The 23,161-nt window shown below is 56.1% G+C and overlaps 1 protein-coding gene across 1 annotated transcript in view; it reads right to left on the reverse strand.

Moving 5' to 3' along the window:
* The window catches only part of anxa6 (annexin A6), a 154,058-nt gene that overhangs the window by 113,706 nt on the left and 17,191 nt on the right, over nucleotides 1-23,161 (reverse strand).

Here is a 23,161-nt window from a genome sequence, read left to right on the forward strand (position 1 = left end):
AGACAGAGAGACAGCGACACCATGGATGCATTTGCACCTTCCCCAGAATGATCACTTTTATCTGACACCGAGTCACATAAGGAGATATTAGGGCAGGTGACCAAAAGCTCAATCGAACGTCGTAAAGAAGGGAGAGTGAGGTCGGGAGGCGGAGAGGTTTGGGGAGGGGAATTTCGGAGCTCAGGGGCTTGGTAACTGAAGGTCGAAGGTGAAGTGATTCAGATCGGGGATGCGTAAGAGGGGCAGAATTGGGAGTTAAGACTTGGGCAGCAGAGGTTTGCACCACCTTAAGTGCATGGAGGGTAGTGTGTGGGAGACCAGCCAGGAGAGTGTTGGAATAGTCAAGTTGAAAGGAAAGGAAGACACAGATGAAGGTTTCAGCAGCAGACCAGCCGAGACAGGACATGTTCAGATAATGTCATGGAAATGTTAATGATAGAATTTACAGTGCAGAAGGAGGCTACTCGGCCCATCGAGTCTGCACCGGCCTTTGGAATGAGCACCCTACTTAAGCCCATGCCTCCAACCTATCTCCGTAACCCAGTAACCCAACCTAACTGAAATTCCCCTCCCTAAACCTCTCCGCCTCCCGACCTCACTCTCCCTTCTTTACGACGTTCGATTGAGCTTTTGGTCAACTGCCCTAATATCTCCTTATGTGATTCGGTGTCAGATAAAAGTGATCATTCTGGGGAAGGTACAAATGCATCCATGGTGTTGCTATCTCTCTGTCTCCTTTGTCTCGCCTTCCCTATCATGGCCAATCCACCTAACCTACACATCTTTGGACTGTGGGAGGAAACCGGAGCACCCGGAGGAAACTCACGCAGACACGGGGGGGACGTGCAGACTTCGCACAGACAGTGACCCAAGCCGGGAATCGCACCTGGGACCCTGGAGCTGTGAAGCAACAGTGCTAACTAACCACAATGCTGCCCAGATGATGGCCTGGACAGAAATAGACAGAGGGTAGAAAGAGAGAGGGAAATACACTTGATGGAGGGGGACTGTGGTAGCGCTGTCCCTTTAAGGGGCGAGTCCTCGCCATCAGCATGACCAGCCTGGGGCCGATCATGTGGGGCCCTGGAAGCAGGAGCCCGGGCAGAGTGAAGACCTGTTCAGAAACCGGGGCGGGATTCCCCCCCCCCCCCCCCCCCCCCCCCCCCCGGCCGGGCTGGAGAATCACCGGGGGGGCGGCGTGAATCCCGCACCGACGCCGGCTGATGAATTTTGCCGGGGGCGGGAATCACGTCACGCCGGTCGGGGGCTGTTGGCTGCAGCCCCCCCCCCCCCCCCCCACCCCCCCGGCCGATTCTCTGCTGCGTGATGGGCCAAGCGGCCGTTTTCAGCCTGTCCCGCCGGCGTAAATTACCGTTCTTACCGGTGGGCGGGCAGCTGCGGGCGGTCTGTGGAGTCCTCGGGGGGGGGGGGGGATTTGGCCTCCGGGGGGGCGGTGGTCTGGCCCGCATTCGGGGCCCACCGATCTGCGGGCAGGCCTGTGCCGTGGGGGCACTCCTTCCCTCCGCGCTGGCCGCTGTAAAGCTCCACCATGGCCGGCACGGAGTTGAAACCCCCTGCGCATGCGGAGGGATCACGGCAGCAGTTTTGGGAACACGCTGGTGTTCCTGCGCATGCGCCAACTCGCGCCGGCTGGCGGAGGCCCTTTGGCACGGCGCCAATCACTCCAGCGCCGGCCTAGCCCCCGAAGGTGCGGAGGATTCCGGGCGGCCCGACGCCGTGTGGTTCACGCCCGCCCGCCAGATACCGGAGAATCCCGGCCCGGGTGCCTGTGAATAGTTTATCTTCACTGGTTACCAATCAGCCCTTGTTTGATTATATCAGGAATCCCCACAGTATTGCCTCCAGCCACCACAGGGATAGAGAGAGTACGTGACACAAACACAGAGAGACCGAGTGAGACAGAAAGAGATTGTGAGAGACAAAGGTGCAAAAAAAGATAAGATGGCAGTGGGAGTGCAGTCCAGGCAGAGGCAGTGAAATAAAATCACTATTTAAAACTTTAAAAAAAAAATGTAGGGTATCTAATTCATTTTTTCCAATTAAGGGGCAATTTAGCATGGCCAATCCACCTAACCTGCACATTTTTGGGTTGTGGGGGTGAAACCCACGCAAACATGGGGAGAATGTGCAAACTCCACACGGACAGTGACCCAGAGCCGGGATCGAACCTGGGACCTCAGCGCCGTGAGGCAGCAGTGCTAACCACTGCGCCACCGTGCTTTCCTCACTGCTTTAGAACTCACCTGTGCAATACACCTGCTGGCTCAGGTACAGGAAGCAGCACCTGCCAATTCCTGAACAGAGTAAACCAGACAGCTGGCTTTAAACCCCCTCAGATCTTTGATCTGAAAGCTATTTGTTCTTTTCTCTTTGATACTGTCCAGTCAAGTGAGCTGACCACTCCTTCACGTCCCCACCCTTCATACATACCCACATAATGTCCCCTTTATACCCCACTTCATGCCTCTCTCTTTCATGGCCATGGCCCACCTCAGTCCTGGCACTCCAGCTAGCACCACCCCCTGCCACCCAGGCTGGCACTGCCCACATGCCAGACCACCCCGAGCTCCAATCGCCTCCGCGCACCCCGGTATCGTCATCACGGCTGGTGTCCGCTCACTGTGCTGGTGGTGTCGGTGGCCCCAGCCGCCGGAGACTCCAGTCTCGAACAGAGTTCACCCCAGTGAGGTCGGGAACCAGATCACGTCGGGCGTCACGGGTCGGGAGCACCGCGCACCGTTCGGCTCCTGGCGTGAACTCTGCTGAGGGGCTCCCCTGATATTCTCTGGGAATAGCGGGAGGGGCGCCAGACACAATGCGGGGGTGGGGGTCGGGGTGGGGGTCGGGGGTGGGGGGGGGAAGAATCTCATCCTTAGAGTTGGAATGTCAGATTGAAACATACAGGACGCGATTCTCCCAAAACGGGAGAAATCGTAAGGCTGGCGTCAAACCCGGGCGGGTTTGACGCCAGCGCGCCCCTTCCCGACCGGGAACCGATTCTGGTCCCCGGTCGGGGCTAGCAGCCCGACGCCGTAGGCTCCGGCATGACGGGCTTAACGAATTTCGTTAAGCCCGCTTGCCGGAGTTAGCGCCGGCTGACGCGTCACATGACGTCAGCCGCGCATGCGCGGATTGGAAGACTCCAACCCGCGCATGCGCGGATGACGTCATCGCGTATTTGCGCGAAACCTGCGCATGCGCGGGCCGGGATGCCCCTCAGCCGCCCCGCGAATGGATACTGCGGGGCGGCGGAAGGACAAATAGTGCGCCGTGCCAATCGGTGCCATGGTTATAAAAAGCGAGTTGTTCCCGCCGTTTTTACGAACGGCCAGACCAGGTCTGTTTGCCGTTCGTAAAAACAGCGTAAAGGGCTGGGACTTCGGCCCATCGAACAGCTGTGAATCGCTGCCGGCCGTAAAAAAACGGCGGCAGCGATTCGTGTCGGGAGTTGGGCGAGGGGGGGGGGGAGAATAGCGGAGGGCGGGAAAATGTCGGGAAGGCCCTCCCGCTATTCTCCCACCCGTCGTGGGGGTCGGAGAATTTCGCCCACAGGGTGGGATTCTCCAAAAATGGGGCAATGTCCCCACGCCGGGGTCAAAATGCTGGCGTTTCACTCTGGACTTTCCTTAAGAATCCAAGAAACCCGAGTGATTGCCCTACCTGCAGGGGCTGGCAGGGGCTGACAGGGACCCCCCCCCCCCCCCCCCCCCCCAGTGCTTCTTGCAGCTCTGGCTGCAGATACGGGGCCCCCACCACTTCCGGTCGGGAGTCCGCGCATGCGCACAGCGGCGGCTGCAGCGGCCGCCCCGTGGGGCAGATCAGACTCAGCTGTCGCACCTGGGCCAGGAACGAGGTTCCCAACGATCGTCCCCATGCTGCTCCATATTACCCGCCCGATCACCGCCCCCCCGGGCCGCCCATAAGACCCTTCCCGGTACTTGATGCCCCCGCCGCCCCCACCCCCCACCAGGGTGGCCGCGGACGCAGTCCGGCATCCGATGTTCCCGACGGGCGATACGTGGTTAGAACCACACCGGCGGGAACTCAGCCAATCACACGTGGAGAATCGCGGGGGGGGGGGGTGCCTCTGTCAATAGCCCCCTACCCGTGCTGCGTAGATCGCGCACGCGCGTTCCGAAGCGATTCTCCGGGGATCGGGCACGATTTTCGTGCGAACGCCCATTCTCCGTCCCCGCACTGAACGCAATTTCGGTGCGGAGGCTCGGAGCATCCAGCTCAAAGGGTGCGGGACTGTTCTAACTAAAGACTCAGCTGGTATGTTCCGGAATGCAGGTCGAGACTGTCCATTGGTGTTGGAGTCTCTTTAGTAAAGTGTGAAAGCTCCACCTACAGTGTCAATGGTGAACTCAGTGATCGGCAGGCCCCAGATTAGCAGTGTTCCAGTTTGTTGGGTGGTCCCATTGTGGGGACACAGCCTCACTGAGCCAAGAGCGGATTCAGGAATTTAGTCACAGTGTCCACAATTGGCCAACCAGTGCTCGGAGCAGGAGACCAGAACATTCCCTCTGGCAGGCAGCAAATCGTTTGAAGCTCATACGGCTAACGTTATGTCGAGGGGTGTTGGAGTACAGCAGTGAAGCCACATTCACAACCCACCTGGAAGACTGCACCCAGTTCTGGCCTCTGCTCCTTAGGGACGATAAAGTGGTGCTGGAATGGGCGCAGTGTCGATTGGTCGGATTGATACTGTGTTGAATTGGCGGCACGGTAGCACAGTGGTTAGCGCTGTTGTTTCATAGAATTTACAGTGCAGAAGGAGGCCACTCGGCCCATCGAGTCTGCACCGGCTCTTGGAAAGAGCACCCTACCCGAGGTCAACACTTCCACCCTATCCCCATAACCCAGTAACCGCACCCAACACTAAGGGCAATTTTGGACACTAAGGGCAATTTAGCATGGCCAATCCACCGAACCTGCACATCTTTGGACTGTGGGAGGAAACCGGAGCCCCCGGAGGAAACCCACGCACACACGGGGAGGATGTGCAGACTCCGCACAGACAGTGACCCAGCCGGGAATCGAACCGGGGTCCCTGGAGCTGTGAAGCAATTATGCTATCCACAATGCTACCCTGTGCTTCACAGCGCCAAGGTCCCAGGTTCGATTCCGGCTTGGGTCACTGTCTGTGCGGAGTCTGCACGTTCTCCCCGTGTCTGCGTGAGTTTCCTCCGGGTGCTCCGGTTTCCTCCCACAAGTCCCGAAAGACGTGCAAGTAGATGGATTGGACATTCTGAATTCTCCCTCCGTGTACCCGAACAGGCGCCGGAATGTGGCGACTAGGGGCTTTTCACAGTAACTTCATGGCAGTGTTAATGTAAGCCTACTTGTGACAATAAGATTATTATTATTGTGAAGAAGGTGTTTTGTACACACCTAGATGCAGAAGATTAAAGTTAGATGTGATTGAGGTGTCTAAAATGCTAAAAGGATTGAAAATGGTGCAGATAAACTGCTTCCTTTGGTTTTGGAGTCCAGGTTATACATAGAATTACATAGAATTTACAGTGCAGAAGGAGGCCATTCAGCCCATCGAGTCTGCACCAGCTCTTGGAAAGAGCACCCTACCCCCTATCCAAGGTCAACACCTCCACCCTATCCCCATTACCCAGTAACCCCACCCAATACTAAGGGCAATTTTGGACATTAAGGGCAATTTTGGACACTAAGGGCAATTTATCATGGCCAATCCACCTAACCCGCACATCTCTGGATGGTGGGAGGAAACCGGAGCACCCGGAGGAAACCCACGCACACACGGGGAGGATGTGCAGGCTCCGCACAGACAGTGACCTGAGCCGGAATCGAACCTGGGACCCTGGAGCTGTGAAGCGATTGTGCTATCCACAATGCTACCGTGCTGCCTTGTTAAGGGCACAAGGGTTAAAATTGGCAAATTAGTGTTGGGTTGTTTCGGAGTGAATTCAGGCAGTACGTCTTCACACGAGGAGGAGAGGGAAATCTGGAACTCTCTCTGCTGTGGGATTAATTTTTTCAGACCCATGCAGCCAGCTTTAAGTATCCAGGGATATCGAGGTGAAGTGCAGATCGCCACGACCTAATTGAGCACAACAGGCTCGAGGGTCCGAACGCCCCCCCCCCCCCTTCCTGTTGCTATGGAAATCTGCACACCAACCAAACAATAACTGAAGAAGGCACAAGACGCAGAGCATCACCTCCTTGAGAAATTCCGCTTCTACTTTTGCGCTGCAGCTGCCTGGTCTCATCACGTCACGGTTAATCTGTCACGGTTCACAGGCCGAGCAAGGGCCTCCTTGGCTCTCCCCCTCCCCTCCCCCATGTCCTACCACTGGGCCCTTACTCACTCTACAGCTGCTGCTGGCACAGATGGGCCAAGTTATAAATAACAGGCTTTCACACTGGCTGCGGCTCAATGCGTTCACTTCATTCTCTTATATGGTCGCAGCCAGGAGCATCGAGAGAACAAGGCAGCCTGATCAACTCCTGAATGGCGGACGGACAGCTGGAGAGGGTTTATGTTGACTGCACAGTCAGCCACTCACAGAGAGAAAGAGAGAGAGGGAGGGAGGAAGTAAGGAGAATACCCAATGATGAAAAGGATCATAGAATTTACAGTACAGAGGAGGCCATTCGGCCCATCGAGTTTGCACCGGCTCTTGGAAAGAGCACCCTACCCAAGCCCACATTTCCACCCTAACCCAGTAACCCCACCCAACACAAAGGAAAATTTTGGACACGAAGGGCAATTTATCATGGCCAATCCACCTAACCTGCACATCTTTGGACTGTGGGAGGAAACCGGAGCACCCGGAGGAAACCCACACAGACAAGGGGAGAACGTGCAGACTCCGCACAGACAGTGACCCAAGCCGGGAATCGAACCTGGGACGCTGGAGCTGTGAAGCAATTGTGCTATCCACTGTCCTGCCGTGCAACACAGGAGAGTTAACGAAGAAAGGAAAGATATTGACTGAGGGTGAGATAATAATAATCTTTATTATTGTCACGAGTAGGCTTACATTAATACTGCAATGAAGTTACTGTGAAAAGTCCCTAGTCGCCACATTCCGGTGCCTGTTCGGGTACACAGAGAGAGAATTCAGAATGTCCAATTCACCTAACAGCACGTCTTTCGAGACCTGTGGGAGGAAACCGGAGCACCCAGAGGAAACCCACGCAGACACGGGGGGGTGGGGGGGGGGGGGGGGGTGCAGACTTCGCACAGACAGTGACCCAAGCCGGGAATCGAACCTGAGACCCTGGAGCTGTGAAGCAACAGTGCTAACCACTGCGTGCCGCCCACTGGGGGATAGATATTGTCTCTAGGACACCGTGCCCCACCTCCACTGTACCCCCACCCCCCCCCCAACTGCCCCGACCTCCCCCCCCCACCCCGCCCCCGCAATAATGTCGTGGGATCTTTCACATTCACTCGAGGGATCTAACCGGGCTTAATACTGAGGTTTAATACCTCATCTGAGAGAAAGCACCTTGGACAATGCAGCACCTCAGCAGTACTGGTACCAGGAGCGTCAGCCTGTATTTGGCTCCGAAGTGGGGTGTGAGCATCCTGACCCTCAGCTGAGCCAGGATGTGACTCACTGAGCTGGAGCCCATGAGGACTGGGTGGCCATTGAAGTGCTCAGTGAGACATGCTGTACTGTTCCTGCACAAATATCTCAACAAGTTCAATTCACACGGTGCAATTTTCATGAGGAGCACATTACAGTGGAATCTCCAATCCAATATCCTTCGTGTTATAAAGCAGGAATTTAAAATATGCGTTCTGAATGTCTCCTAATATAATTTCAATCCAGGCCCCACCTCCACTCCCTCACAGTGCAGCCTGTGCCTCAGGCACTCCCTCCGCTACCCTCACAGTGCAGCCTGTGCCTCAGACACTCCCTCCACTCCCTCACAGTGCAGCCTGTCCCTCAGACACTCCCTCCACTCCCTCACAGTGCACCACTCTGTGCCTCAGACACTCCGCTAACCTCACAGTGCAGCCTGTGCCTCAGACACTCCCTCCACTCCCTCACAGTGCACCACTCTGTGCCTCAGACACTCCCTCCGCTAACCTCACAGTGCAGCCTGTGCCTCACTCCCTCCGCTAACCTCACAGTGCAGCCTGTCCCTCAGACACTCCCTCCGCTAACCTCACAGTGCAGCCTGTGCCTCAGACACTCCCTCCGCTACCGTCACAGTGCAGCCTGTGCCTCAGACACTCCCTCCGCTAACCTCACAGTGCAGCCTGTCCCTCAGACACTCCCTCCGCTAACCTCACAGTGCAGCCTGTGCCTCAGACTCTCCCTCCGCTACCCTCACAGTGCAGCCTGTGCCTCAGACTCTCCCTCCGCTACCGTCACAGTGCAGCCTGTGCCTCAGACACTCCCTCCGCTAACCTCACAGTGCAGCCTGTGCCTCACTCCCTCCGCTACCCTCATAGTGCAGCCTGTGCCTCACTCCCTCCGCTACCCTCACAGTGCAGCCTGTGCCTCAGACACTCCCTCCGCTAACCTCACAGTGCAGCCTGTGCCTCACTCCCTCCGCTAACCTCACAGTGCAGCCTGTGCCTCAGACACTCCGCTACCCTCACAGTGCAGCCTGTGCCTCAGACACTCCCTCCGCTACCCTCACAGTGCAGCCTGTGCCTCAGACACTCGGCTACCCTCACAGTGCAGCCTGTCCCTCAGACACTCCCTCCGCTACCCTCACAGTGCAGTCTGTCCCTCAGACACTCCCTCCGCTACCCTCACAGTGCAGCCTGTGCCTCAGACACTCCCTCCGCTAACCTCACAGTGCAGCCTGTGCCTCAGACACTCCGCTACCCTCACAGTGCAGCCTGTGCCTCACTCCCTCCGCTACCCTCACAGTGCAGCCTGTGCCTCACTCCCTCCGCTACCCTCACAGTGCAGCCTGTGCCTCAGACACTCCCTCCGCTACCCTCACAGTGCAGCCTGTGCCTCAGGCACTCCCTCCGCTACCCTCACAGTGCAGCCTGTGCCTCAGACACTCCCTCCGCTACCCTCACAGTGCAGCCTGTGCCTCAGACACTCCCCCCGCTAACCTCACAGTGCAGCCTGTGCCTCAGACACTCCCTCCGCTACCCTCACAGTGCAGCCTGTGCCTCACTCCCTCCGCTAACCTCACAGTGCAGCCTGTGCCTCAGACACTCCCTCCGCTACCCTCACAGTGCAGCCTGTGCCTCACACACTCCCTCCGCTACCCTCACAGTGCAGCCTGTGCCTCAGACACTCCCTCCGCTACCCTCACAGTGCAGCCTGTGCCTCAGACACTCCCTCCGCTACCCTCACAGTGCAGCCTGTGCCTCACTCCCTCCGCTACCCTCACAGTGCAGCCTGTGCCTCAGACACTCCCTCCGCTACCCTCACAGTGCAGCCTGTGCCTCACTCCCTCCCCTACCCTCACAGTGCAGCCTGTGCCTCACTCCCTCCGCTACCCTCACAGTGCAGCCTGTGCCTCACTCCCTCCGCTACCCTCACAGTGCAGCCTGTGCCTCAGACACTCCGCTACCCTCACAGTGCAGCCTGTGCCTCACACACTCCCTCCGCTACCCTCACAGTGCAGCCTGTGCCTCAGACACTCCCTCCGCTACCCTCACAGTGCAGCCTGTGCCTCACTCCCTCCGCTACCCTCACAGTGCAGCCTGTGCCTCAGACACTCCCTCCGCTACCCTCACAGTGCAGCCTGTGCCTCAGACACTCCGCCAACCTCACAGTGCAGCCTGTGCCTCAGACACTCCCTCCGCTACCCTCACAGTGCAGCCTGTGCCTCACTCCCTCCGCTACCCTCACAGTGCAGCCTGTGCCTCACTCCCTCCGCTACCCTCACAGTGCAGCCTGTGCCTCACTCCCTCCGCTACCCTCACAGTGCAGCCTGTGCCTCAGACCCTCCGCTAACCTCACAGTGCAGCCTGTGCCTCAGACCCTCCGCTAACCTCACAGAGCAGCCTGTGCCTCAGACACTCCCTCCGCTACCCTCACAGTGCAGCCTGTGCCTCACTCCCTCCGCTAACCTCACAGAGCAGCCTGTCCCTCAGACACTCCCTCCGCTAACCTCACAGTGCAGCCTGTGCCTCAGACACTCCCTCCGCTACCCTCACAGTGCAGCCTGTGCCTCACTCCCTCCGCTACCCTCACAGTGCAGCCTGTGCCTCAGACCCTCCGCTACCCTCACAGTGCAGCCTGTGCCTCACACTCCCTCCGCTACCCTCACAGTGCAGCCTGTGCCTCAGACCCTCCGCTAACCTCACAGTGCAGCCTGTGCCTCAGACACTCCCTCCGCTACCCTCACAGTGCAGCCTGTGCCTCACTCCCTCCGCTACCCTCACAGTGCAGCCTGTGCCTCACACTCCCTCCGCTACCCTCACAGTGCAGCCTGTGCCTCAGACCCTCCGCTAACCTCACAGTGCAGCCTGTGCCTCAGACACTCCCTCCGCTACCCTCACAGTGCAGCCTGTGCCTCACTCCCTCCGCTACCCTCACAGTGCAGCCTGTGCCTCACACTCCCTCCGCTAACCTCACAGTGCAGCCTGTGCCTCAGACACTCCCTCCGCTAACCTCACAGTGCAGCCTGTGCCTCACTCCCTCCGCTACCCTCACAGTGCAGCCTGTGCCTCAGACACTCCCTCCGCTACCCTCACAGAGCAGCCTGTGCTTCAGACACTCCGCTACCCTCACAGTGCAGCCTGTGCCTCAGACACTCCGCTAACCTCACAGTGCAGCCTGTGCCTCAGACACTCCCTCCGCTACCCTCACAGTGCAGCCTGTGCCTCACTCCCTCCGCTACCCTCACAGTGCAGCCTGTGCCTCACTCCCTCCCCTACCCTCACAGTGCAGCCTGTGCCTCACTCCCTCCGCTACCCTCACAGTGCAGCCTGTGCCTCACTCCCTCCCCTACCCTCACAGTGCAGCCTGTGCCTCACTCCCTCCGCTACCCTCACAGTGCAGCCTGTGCCTCAGACACTCCCTCCGCTACCCTCACAGTGCAGCCTGTGCCTCACTCCCTCCGCTACCCTCACAGTGCAGCCTGTGCCTCAGACACTCCGCTACCCTCACAGTGCAGCCTGTGCCTCAGACACTCCCTCCGCTACCCTCACAGTGCAGCCTGTGCCTCAGACACTCCCTCCGCTAACCTCACAGTGCAGCCTGTGCCTCAGACACTCCCTCCGCTACCCTCACAGTGCAGCCTGTGCCTCACTCCCTCCGCTACCCTCACAGAGCAGCCTGTGCTTCAGACACTCCGCTACCCTCACAGTGCAGCCTGTGCCTCAGACACTCCGCTAACCTCACAGTGCAGCCTGTGCCTCAGACACTCCCTCCGCTACCCTCACAGTGCAGCCTGTGCTTCAGACACTCCGCTACCCTCACAGTGCAGCCTGTGCCTCAGACACTCCCTCCGCTAACCTCACAGTGCAGCCTGTGCCTCAGACACTCCCTCCGCTACCCTCACAGTGCAGCCTGTGCCTCACTCCCTCCGCTACCCTCACAGTGCAGCCTGTGCCTCACTCCCTCCGCTACCCTCACAGTGCAGCTTGTGCCTCACTCCCTCCGCTACCCTCACAGTGCAGCCTGTGCCTCAGACACTCCGCTACCCTCACAGTGCAGCCTGTGCCTCAGACACTCCCTCCGCTAACCTCACAGTGCAGCCTGTGCCTCAGACACTCCCTCCGCTACCCTCACAGTGCAGCCTGTGCCTCACTCCCTCCGCTACCCTCACAGTGCAGCCTGTCCCTCAGACACTCCCTCCGCTACCCTCACAGTGCAGCCTGTGCCTCAGACACTCCGCTAACCTCACAGTGCAGCCTGTGCCTCAGACACTCCGCTAACCTCACAGTGCAGCCTGTGCCTCAGACACTCCCTCCGCTAACCTCACAGTGCAGCCTGTGCCTCAGACACTCCCTCCGCTAACCTCACAGTGCAGCCTGTGCCTCAGACACTCCGCTAACCTCACAGTGCAGCCTGTGCCTCAGACACTCCCTCCGCTAACCTCACAGTGCAGCCTGTGCCTCAGACACTCCCTCCGCTACCCTCACAGTGTAGCCTGTGCCTCAGACACTCCCTCCGCTAACCTCACAGTGCAGCCTGTGCCTCAGACACTCCGCTAACCTCACAGTGCAGCCTGTGCCTCACTCCCTCCGCTACCCTCACAGTGCAGCCTGTGCCTCACTCCCTCCGCTACCCTCACAGTGCAGCCTGTGCCTCAGACACTCCGCTAACCTCACAGTGCAGCCTGTGCCTCAGACACTCCCTCCGCTACCCTCACAGTGCAGCCTGTGCCTCAGACACTCCGCTAACCTCACAGAGCAGCCTGTGCCTCACTCCCTCCGCTACCCTCACAGTGCAGCCTGTGCTTCACTCCCTCCGCTACCCTCACAGTGCAGCCTGTGCCTCAGACACTCCGCTAACCTCACAGTGCAGCCTGTGCCTCAGACACTCCCTCCGCTACCCTCACAGTGCAGCCTGTGCCTCAGACACTCCCTCCGCTAACCTCACAGTGCAGCCTGTGCCTCACTCCCTCCGCTAACCTCACAGTGCAGCCTGTGCCTCAGACACTCCCTCCGCTACCCTCACAGTGCAGCCTGTGCCTCACTCCCTCCGCTACCCTCACAGTGCAGCCTGTGCCTCAGACACTCCCTCCGCTACCCTCACAGTGCAGCCTGTGCCTCAGACACTCCGCTACCCTCACAGTGCAGCCTGTGCCTCAGACACTCCCTCCGCTAACCTCACAGTGCAGCCTGTGCCTCAGACACTCCCTCCACTACCCTCACAGTGCAGCCTGTGCCTCACTCCCTCCGCTACCCTCACAGTGCAGCCTGTGCCTCAGACACTCCCTCCGCTAACCTCACAGTGCAGCCTGTGCCTCAGACACTCCCTCCGCTACCCTCACAGAGCAGCCTGTGCCTCAGACACTCCCTCCGCTACCCTCACAGTGCAGCCTGTGCCTCACTCCCTCCGCTACCCTCACAGTGCAGCCTGTGCCTCAGACACTCCCTCCGCTACCCTCACAGTGCAGCCTGTGCCTCAGACACTCGGCTACCCTCACAGTGCAGCCTGTGCCTCACTCCCTCCGCTACCCTCACAGTGCAGCCTGTGCCTCAGACACTCCGCTAACCTCACAGTGCAGCCTGTGCCTCACTCCCCCCGCTACCCTCACAGTGCAACCTGTGCCTCACTCCCTCCGCTAACCTCACAGTGCAGCCTGTGCCTCAGACACTCCCTCCGCTAACCTCACAGTGCAGCCTGTGCCTCAGACACTCCGCTAACCTCACAGTGCAGCCTGTGCCTCACTCCCTCCGCTAACCTCACAGTGCAGCCTGTGCCTCAGACACTCCCTCCACTAACCTCACAGTGCAGCCTGTGCCTCACTCCCTCCGCTAACCTCACAGTGCAGCCTGTGCCTCAGACACTCCCTCCGCTAACCTCACAGTGCAGCCTGTGCCTCAGACACTCCCTCCACTAACCTCACAGTGCAGCCTGTGCCTCACTCCCTCCGCTAACCTCACAGTGCAGCCTGTGCCTCAGACACTCCCTCCGCTAACCTCACAGTGCAGCCTGTGCCTCACTCCCTCCGCTACCCTCACAGAGCAGCCTGTGCCTCAAACACTCCCTCCGCTAACCTCACAGTGCAGCCTGTGCCTCAGACACTCCCTCCGCTAACCTCACAGTGCAGCCTGTGCCTCACTCCCTCCGCTACCCTCACAGAGCAGCCTGTGCTTCAGACACTCCGCTACCCTCACAGTGCAGCCTGTGCCTCAGACACTCCGCTAACCTCACAGTGCAGCCTGTGCCTCAGACACTCCCTCCGCTACCCTCACAGTGCAGCCTGTGCCTCAGACACTCCCTCCGCTACCCTCACAGTGCAGCCTGTGCTTCAGACACTCCGCTACACTCACAGTGCAGCCTGTGCCTCAGACACTCCGCTAACCTCACAGTGCAGCCTGTGCCTCAGACACTCCCTCCGCTACCCTCACAGTGCAGCCTGTGCCTCACTCCCTCCGCTACCCTCACAGTGCAGCCTGTGCCTCAGACACTCCGCTACCCTCACAGAGCAGCCTGTGCCTCACTCCCTCCGCTACCCTCACAGTGCAGCCTGTGCCTCAGACACTCCGCTACCCTCACAGTGCAGCCTGTGCCTCAGACACTCCCTCCGCTAACCTCACAGTGCAGCCTGTGCCTCAGACACTCCCTCCGCTAACCTCACAGTGCAGCCTGTGCCTCACTCCCTCCGCTACCCTCACAGTGCAGCCTGTGCCTCACTCCCTCCGCTACCCTCACAGTGCAGCCTGTCCCTCAGACACTCCCTCCGCTACCCTCACAGTGCAGCCTGTGCCTCACTCCCTCCGCTACCCTCACAGTGCAGCCTGTCCCTCAGACACTCCCTCCGCTACCCTCACAGTGCAGCCTGTGCCTCAGACACTCCGCTAACCTCACAGTGCAGCCTGTGCCTCAGACACTCCGCTAACCTCACAGTGCAGCCTGTGCCTCAGACACTCCCTCCGCTAACCTCACAGTGCAGCCTGTGCCTCAGACACTCCCTCCGCTAACCTCACAGTGCAGCCTGTGCCTCAGACACTCCGCTAACCTCACAGTGCAGCCTGTGCCTCAGACACTCCCTCCGCTAACCTCACAGTGCAGCCTGTGCCTCAGACACTCCCTCCGCTACCCTCACAGTGTAGCCTGTGCCTCAGACACTCCCTCCGCTAACCTCACAGTGCAGCCTGTGCCTCAGACACTCCGCTAACCTCACAGTGCAGCCTGTGCCTCACTCCCTCCGCTACCCTCACAGTGCAGCCTGTGCCTCACTCCCTCCGCTACCCTCACAGTGCAGCCTGTGCCTCAGACACTCCGCTAACCTCACAGTGCAGCCTGTGCCTCAGACACTCCCTCCGCTACCCTCACAGTGCAGCCTGTGCTTCACTCCCTCCGCTACCCTCACAGTGCAGCCTGTGCCTCAGACACTCCGCTAACCTCACAGTGCAGCCTGTGCCTCAGACACTCCCTCCGCTACCCTCACAGTGCAGCCTGTGCCTCAGACACTCCCTCCGCTACCCTCACAGTGCAGCCTGTGCCTCACTCCCTCCGCTAACCTCACAGTGCAGCCTGTGCCTCAGACACTCCCTCCGCTACCCTCACAGTGCAGCCTGTGCCTCACTCCCTCCGCTACCCTCACAGTGCAGCCTGTGCCTCAGACACTCCGCTACCCTCACAGTGCAGCCTGTGCCTCAGACACTCCGCTACCCTCACAGTGCAGCCTGTGCCTCAGACACTCCCTCCGCTAACCTCACAGTGCAGCCTGTGCCTCAGACACTCCCTCCGCTAACCTCACAGTGCAGCCTGTGCCTCACTCCCTCCGCTACCCTCACAGTGCAGCCTGTGCCTCAGACACTCCCTCCGCTAACCTCACAGTGCAGCCTGTGCCTCAGACACTCCCTCCGCTACCCTCACAGAGCAGCCTGTGCCTCAGACACTCCCTCCGCTACCCTCACAGTGCAGCCTGTGCCTCACTCCCTCCGCTACCCTCACAGTGCAGCCTGTGCCTCAGACACTCCCTCCGCTACCCTCACAGTGCAGCCTGTGCCTCACTCCCTCCGCTACCCTCACAGTGCAGCCTGTGCCTCAGACACTCCCTCCGCTACCCTCACAGTGCAGCCTGTGCCTCACTCCCTCCGCTACCCTCACAGTGCAGCCTGTGCCTCAGACACTCCGCTAACCTCACAGTGCAGCCTGTGCCTCACTCCCCCCGCTACCCTCACAGTGCAACCTGTGCCTCACTCCCTCCGCTAACCTCACAGTGCAGCCTGTGCCTCAGACACTCCGCTAACCTCACAGTGCAGCCTGTGCCTCACTCCCTCCGCTAACCTCACAGTGCAGCCTGTGCCTCAGACACTCCCTCCGCTAACCTCACAGTGCAGCCTGTGCCTCACTCCCTCCGCTACCCTCACAGTGCAGCCTGTGCCTCAGACACTCCCTCCGCTAACCTCACAGTGCAGCCTGTGCCTCACTCCCCCCGCTACCCTCACAGTGCAGCCTGTGCCTCAGACACTCCCTCCGCTAACCTCACAGTGCAGCCTGTGCCTCACTCCCTCCGCTACCCTCACAGAGCAGCCTGTGCCTCAAACACTCCGCTAACCTCACAGTGCAGCCTGTGCCTCACTCCCTCCGCTACCCTCACAGTGCAGCCTGTGCCTCACTCCCTCCGCTACCCTCACAGTGCAGCCTGTGCCTCACTCCCTCCGCTACCCTCACAGTGCAGCCTGTGCCTCACTCCCTCCGCTAACCTCACAGTGCAGCCTGTGCCTCACTCCCTCCGCTACCCTCACAGTGCAGCCTGTGCCTCAGACACTCCCTCCGCTAACCTCACAGTGCAGCCTGTGCCTCACTCCCGCCCCTAACCTCACAGTGCAGCCTGTGCCTCAGACACTCCGCTAACCTCACAGTGCAGCCTGTGCCTCACTCCCTCCGCTACCCTCACAGTGCAGCCTGTGCCTCACTCCCTCCGCTAACCTCACAGTGCAGCCTGTGCCTCACTCCCTCCGCTACCCTCACAGTGCAGCCTGTGCCTCAGACACTCCCTCCGCTAACCTCACAGTGCAGCCTGTGCCTCACTCCCGCCCCTAACCTCACAGTGCAGCCTGTGCCTCAGACACTCCGCTAACCTCACAGTGCAGCCTGTGCCTCAGACACTCCGCTAACCTCACAGTGCAGCCTGTGCCTCACTCCCGCCCCTAACCTCACAGTGCAGCCTGTGCCTCAGACACTCCCTCCGCTAACCTCACAGTGCAGCCTGTGCCTCACTCCCTCCGCTACCCTCACAGTGCAGCCTGTGCCTCAGACACTCCGCTACCCTCACAGTGCAGCCTGTGCCTCACTCCCGCCCCTAACCTCACAGTGCAGCCTGTGCCTCACTCCCTCCCCTAACCTCACAGTGCAGCCTGTGCCTCACTCCCTCCGCTAACCTCACAGTGCAGCCTGTGCTTCAAACACTCCGCTAACCTCACTGATAACCGACCGATTAGGGCAACTGGTTGCAAAAAGCAACAAGCTGTCAGTCGGTTAGAACACGTTCCCGCATTTTACAATTGAACATTTAAAAAAAGAACAGTAATGTTCTGATTGAATCTCAAACCCTGGCTGTCTTTTTACTCTCTCTTCTTCCATGTCCCCAATACCGATAAAAGATTTCCTCAGCATTGCTGTTATAGCTCAACAGTTGAAAACAGCAGAGGGGGTGGCAATGGGGAGGCTTACTCCAGAGTCATACTAGCTAAGGTCAGCAGTTAAAATGAATGCTCTTTGTGTGCCCAATGCCTTTGTTCAAAGACCTTAAAATTACAACTCAAGAAGTCTCTGTCTTAAAATTCCAAGTATTTCAGCGAGGTCAACTGTCTTCTCCTCCACCATCTGTGGGCCTTGGCCCTTGTCTCTGCAGAGGCTTGTGTGATTCCGAATTGACTCCAATAAAGAGGAAGAAATTCACACAGACAAAAATACCTTTCACAACCCCGAGACATCCCAAAGCCCCCTACAGCCAGCTGGGTGCGTTTTGAAATGTAGTCACTGCTGCAATGAAATGAACACAGCAGCTGATCTGTGCAGAGCAAGCTGCCAGTAACAGCAATGTGATAAAGACCAGACAATCCATTTCAGTGATGCCGTTTGATCGATAACTATTATCCCTGCTCGTGGCTTCGTTCCTCGCTCCACAGGCTTGGGCCCATGTTTCAGGCTGACTCTCCCACTGAAAGAGTACTGCTACTGATTGAGGTACCCTCTCTAAAATGAGACATAATCGGAAGGTTTAGAAATGGGCCGAGGGCTGACAGAAGAGATCCTGACGTTCACCGTCCCAGTTCCAGCAAAGAAGATCAGCAAAGGGAGACTGAGAAATGTAATCACACGACAGAGAGACCTGAAAAGTCACAAGATAAAATCTCACCTCCTCCAGCAACTCCTTCAATAACTCTCCTGTTCTAAGTAAGCATCATATTTACTGACATGCTGATCACAGGAACAGGAGGCCGCCATTTATCCCTTGAGCATGTTCTGCAATTCAAGGAGATCGTGGCTCATTTTATATCGCTACACTTTTCACTCAGCCCTGTCATAATATACACACAGGTATATGATGGTGCACAGACAGACACTGATTGACACAGAGGATGACCAATGAACATACAGAACACAGCAGCCAATCACCAGACAGGACACGGCCACTATAAAGCCAGAGGGCACTAGTTTTCCCGCTCTCTTGGGATGCAGCCTCTGAGATAGTCAGAGCTCGTGAGCAGCAACTAGAACATACACCATGTGGTAGTCAGTTAGTCTGGTCAGGTTAGCCTCAGGTCTCCGGTCAACTCAGCATAGTGTCAACCCACAGTTTAAGTATGTTTAATAGTTGGTAGTTCAATAAAATCGAGTTGCATTTCTCCAAGTGTTGGAAGCCTGTCTCTCTCACTGCTGCAGTAAACGCAGTCCTCGCAGACCCAACATACCCAACACATCAAGCTCCTTATACCTTAATACCCCAGCCAGCAAAATACCTACTATGCTCAGATTTAAACAGGAATTGAGCGGCACAGTAGCACGGTGGTTAGCACTGTTGCTTCACAGCGCCAGGGTCCCGGGTTCAATTCCCGGCTTGGGTCACTGTCTGTGCAGTGTACGCACATTCTTTCCGTGTCTTTGTGGGTTTTCTCCGGGTGTTCCAGTTCCCAGGGGCTGGTTTAGCACACTGGGCTAAATCGCTGGCTTTTAAAGCAGACTAAGGCAGGCCAGCAGCACGGTTCAATTCCCGTACCAGCCTCCCCGAACAGGCGCCGGAATGTGGCGACTAGGGGCTTTTCATAGTATCTTAATTTGAAGCCTACTTGTGGCAATAAGCGATTTTCATTTCATTTTCTCCCACAAGTCCCAAAAGACGTACTTGTTAGGGTGAATTGGACATTCTGAATTCTCCCTCTGTCTACCCGAACAGGCGCCGGAATGTGGCGACTAGGGGCTTTTCACAGTAACTTCATTGCAGTGATAACGTAAGCCTACTTGTAATACTACTAAAGATTATTATTACTGTTTTTTATGGGAGAGAGTTGCACATTTCTACCACCCTTTGAATGAAGTGTTTTCAAACATTCTGAATTCCCCGACTGACTCTGTCCCCAACTCCCCCACAAATGTTTTTCTCTGACTAATCACCACAAACCTCACATTTGTTTATTCAATTCTCTTCTAATTTATACAAATTTGGTTGAGTTTGCCCAAGGTATGAACTCAATCTGAACAAGATTCCAATAGACATAAAGTTTATTCAGTCTGATGGTTTCTGTTAGTCTCAGTTTATATATCTTTTCCAAGCTTGGTCTCTGAATCCTCTCCTCCCTTACTCATCCGAGGGTGACCTTCCACAGGGGCTCTAGAACATAGAACATAGAACATAGAACACTACAGCGCAGTACGGGCCCTTCGGCCCTCGATGTTGCGCCGACCTGTGAAACCATCTGAAGCCTATCTGACCTACACTATTCCATTTTCATCCATATGTCTATCCAGTGACCACTTAAATGCCCTTAAAGTTGGTGAGTCTACTACTGTTGCAGGCAGGGCGTTCCACACCCCTACTACTCTCTGAGTAAAGAAACTGCCTCTGACATCTGTCCTATATCTCTCACCCCTCAATTTAAAGCTATGTCCCCTCGTGTTGGTCATCACCATCCGAGGAAAAAGACTCTCACTGTCCACCCTATCTAACCCTCTGACTATCTTATATGTCTCTATTAAGTCACCTCTCAGCCTTCTCCTCTCTAACGAAAACAACCTCAATTCCCTGAGCCTTTCCTCGTAAGACCTTCCCTCCATACCAGGCAACATCCTAGTAAATCTCCTCTGAACCCTTTCCAAAGCTTCCACATCCTTCCTATAATGTGGTGACCAGAACTGCACGCAGTACTCCAGGTGTGGCCGCACCAGAGTTATGTACAGCTGCAGCATGACCCTGTGGTTCCGAAACTCAATCCCCCTGCTTATAAAGGCTAGCACACCATATGCCTTCTTAACAGCCCTATTAACCTGGGTGGCAACTTTCAGGGATTTATGTACCTGGATGCCGAGATCTCTCTGTTCATCTACACTACCAAGAATCTTGCCATTAGCCCAGTACTCTGCATTCCTGTTACTCCTTCCAAAGTGAACCACCTCACACTTTTCCGCATTAAACTCCATCTGCCACCTCTCAGCCCAGCTCTGCAGCTTATCTATGTCCCTCTGTATCCTATAACATCCTTCAGCACTATCCACAACTCCACCAACCTTCGTGTCATCTGCAAATTTACTAACCCATCCTTCTACACCCTCTTCCAGGTCATTTATAAAAATGACAAACAGCAGTGGCCCCAAAACAGATCCTTGCGGTACACCACTAGTAACTGAACTCCAGGATGAACATTTGCCATCAACCACCACCCTCTGTCTTCTTTCAGCTAGCCAATTACTGATCCAAACCGCTAAATCACCTTCAATTCCATACTTCCTTATTTTCTGCAATAGCCTACCGTGGGGAACCTTATCAAACGCCTTACTGAAATCCATATACACCACATCAACAGCTTTACCCTGATCCACCTGTTTGGTCACCTTCTCAAAAAACTCAATAAGGTTTGTGAGACATGACCTACCCTTCACAAAACCGTGTTGAGTATCGCTAATCAACTTGTTCTTTTCAAGATGATTATAAACCCTATCTCTTATAACCTTTTCCAACATTTTACCCACAACCGAAGTAAGGCTCACAGGTCTATAATTGCCAGGGTTGTCTCTACTCCCCTTCTTGAACAAGGGGACAACATTTGCTATCCTCCAGTCTTCCGGCACTATTCCTGTCGACAAAGACGACATAAAGATCAAGGACAAAGGCTCTGCAACCTCCTCCCTGGCTTCCCAGAGAATCCTAGGATAAATCCCATCTGGCCCAGGGGACTTATCTATTTTGACATTTTCTAAAATTGCTAACACCTCCTCCTTTTGAACCTCAATTCCATCTAGCCTGGTCGACTGAACCTGAGTGTTCTCCTCGACAACATTGTCTTTCTCCAGTGTAAACACTGACGAAAAATATCCATTTAATGCTTCCCCTATCTCCTCTGATTCCACACACAACTTTCCACTACTATCCTTGATTGGCCCTAATCTTACTCGAGTCATTCTTTTGTTCCTGATATACCTATAGAAAGCCTTAGGGTTTTCCTTGATCCTATCCGCCAACGACTTTTCGTGTCCTCTCCTCGCTCTTCTTAACTCTCCCTTTAGGTCCTTCCTGGCTAACTTGTAACTCTCAAGTGCCCTAACTGAGCCTTCATGTCTCATCCTAACATAAGCCTTCTTCTTCCTCTTGACAAGTGCTTCAACTTCCTTAGTAAACCACGGTTCCCTTGCTCGACAACTTCCCCCCTGCCTGACAGGTACATACTTATCAAGGACACGCAGTAGCTGTTCCTTGAAAAAGCTCCACATTTCGATTGTACCCATCCCCTGCAGTTTCCTTCCCCATCCAATACCTCCTAAATCTTGCCGAATAGCATCATAATTGCCTTTCCCCCAGCTATAATTCTTGCCTTGCGGTATATACCTATCCCTGCCCATTGCTAAAGTAAACATAACCGAGTTGTGATCACTATCACCAAAGTGCTCACCTACATCTAAATCTAACACCTGGCCGGGTTCATTACCCAGTACCAAATCCAATGTGGCCTCGCCCCTTGTTGGCCTGTCTACATTCTGTGTCAGAAAACCCTCCTGCACACACTGCACAAAAACTGACCCATCTATAGGACTCGAACTATAGTATTTCCAGTCAATATTTGGAAAGTTAAAGTCCCCCATAACAACTACCCTGTTACTCTCGCTCCTGTCAAGAATCATCTTTGCAATCCTTTCCTCTACATCTCTGGGACTATTCGGAGGTCTATAGACAACTCCCAACAGGGTGACCTCTCCTCTACTGTTCCTAACCTCGGCCCATACTGCCTCAGTAGACGAGTCCTCAAGCGTCCTTTCTACCGCCGTAATACTTTCCTTGATTAACAATGCCACACCCCCCCTCTTTTACCATCTTCTCTGTTCTTACAGAAACATCTAAATCCTGGAACCTGCAACAACCATTCCTGTCCCTGCTCTACCCATGTCTCCGAAATCGCCACAACATCGAGATCCCAGGTACCAACCCATGCTGCAAGCTCACCCACCTTATTCCGGATGCTCCTGGCGTTGAAGTAGACACACTTCAAACCAGTGTCCTGCTTGCCGGTGCTCTCTTTCGAACTTTTAACCCTATCCCTGACCTCACTACTCTCAACATCCTGTACACTGGGACTACAATTTAGGTTCCCATCCCCCTGCTGAATTAGTTTAAACCCCCCCGAAGAGCACTAGCAAATCTCCCCCCCAGGATATTGGTACCCCTCTGGTTCAGGTGAAGACCATCCTGTTTGTAGAGGTCCCACCTACCCCAGAATGAGCCCCAATTATCCAGGAAACCAAAACCCTCCCTCCTGCACCATCCCTGTAGCCACGTGTTCAACTCCTCTCTCTCCTTATTTCTCACTTCGCTAGCACGTGGCACGGGTAACAACCCAGAGATAACAACTCTGTTTGTTCTAGCTCTCAGCTTCCACCCTAGCTCCCTGAATTTCTGTCTCAAATCCCCATCTCTCTTCCTACCTATGTCGTTGGTACCTATGTGGACCACGACTTGGGGCTGCTCCCCCTCCCCCTTAAGGATCCCAAAAACACGATCAGAGACATCACGAACCCTGGCACCTGGGAGGCAACACACCAACCGTGAGTCTCTTTCGTTCCCACAGAACCTCCTGTCTGTTCCTCTAACTATGGAGTCCCCAATGACAAGTGCTCTGTTCCTCTTCTCCCTTCCCGTCTGAGCAACAGGGACAGACTCTGTGCCAGAGACCTGCGCCCTATTGCTTACCCCTGGTAAGTCGTCCCCCGCAACAGTATCCAAAACGGTATACTTGTTATAGAGGGGAACGACCACAGGGGATCCCTGCACTGCCTGCCGGTTCCCTCTCCCTCCCCTGACGGTAACCCATCTACTTTCTTCTTTTACCTGAGGT

Source organism: Scyliorhinus canicula, chromosome 4 (assembly GCF_902713615.1).
Source record: "Scyliorhinus canicula chromosome 4, sScyCan1.1, whole genome shotgun sequence".
Taxonomy (NCBI): domain Eukaryota; kingdom Metazoa; phylum Chordata; class Chondrichthyes; order Carcharhiniformes; family Scyliorhinidae; genus Scyliorhinus; species Scyliorhinus canicula.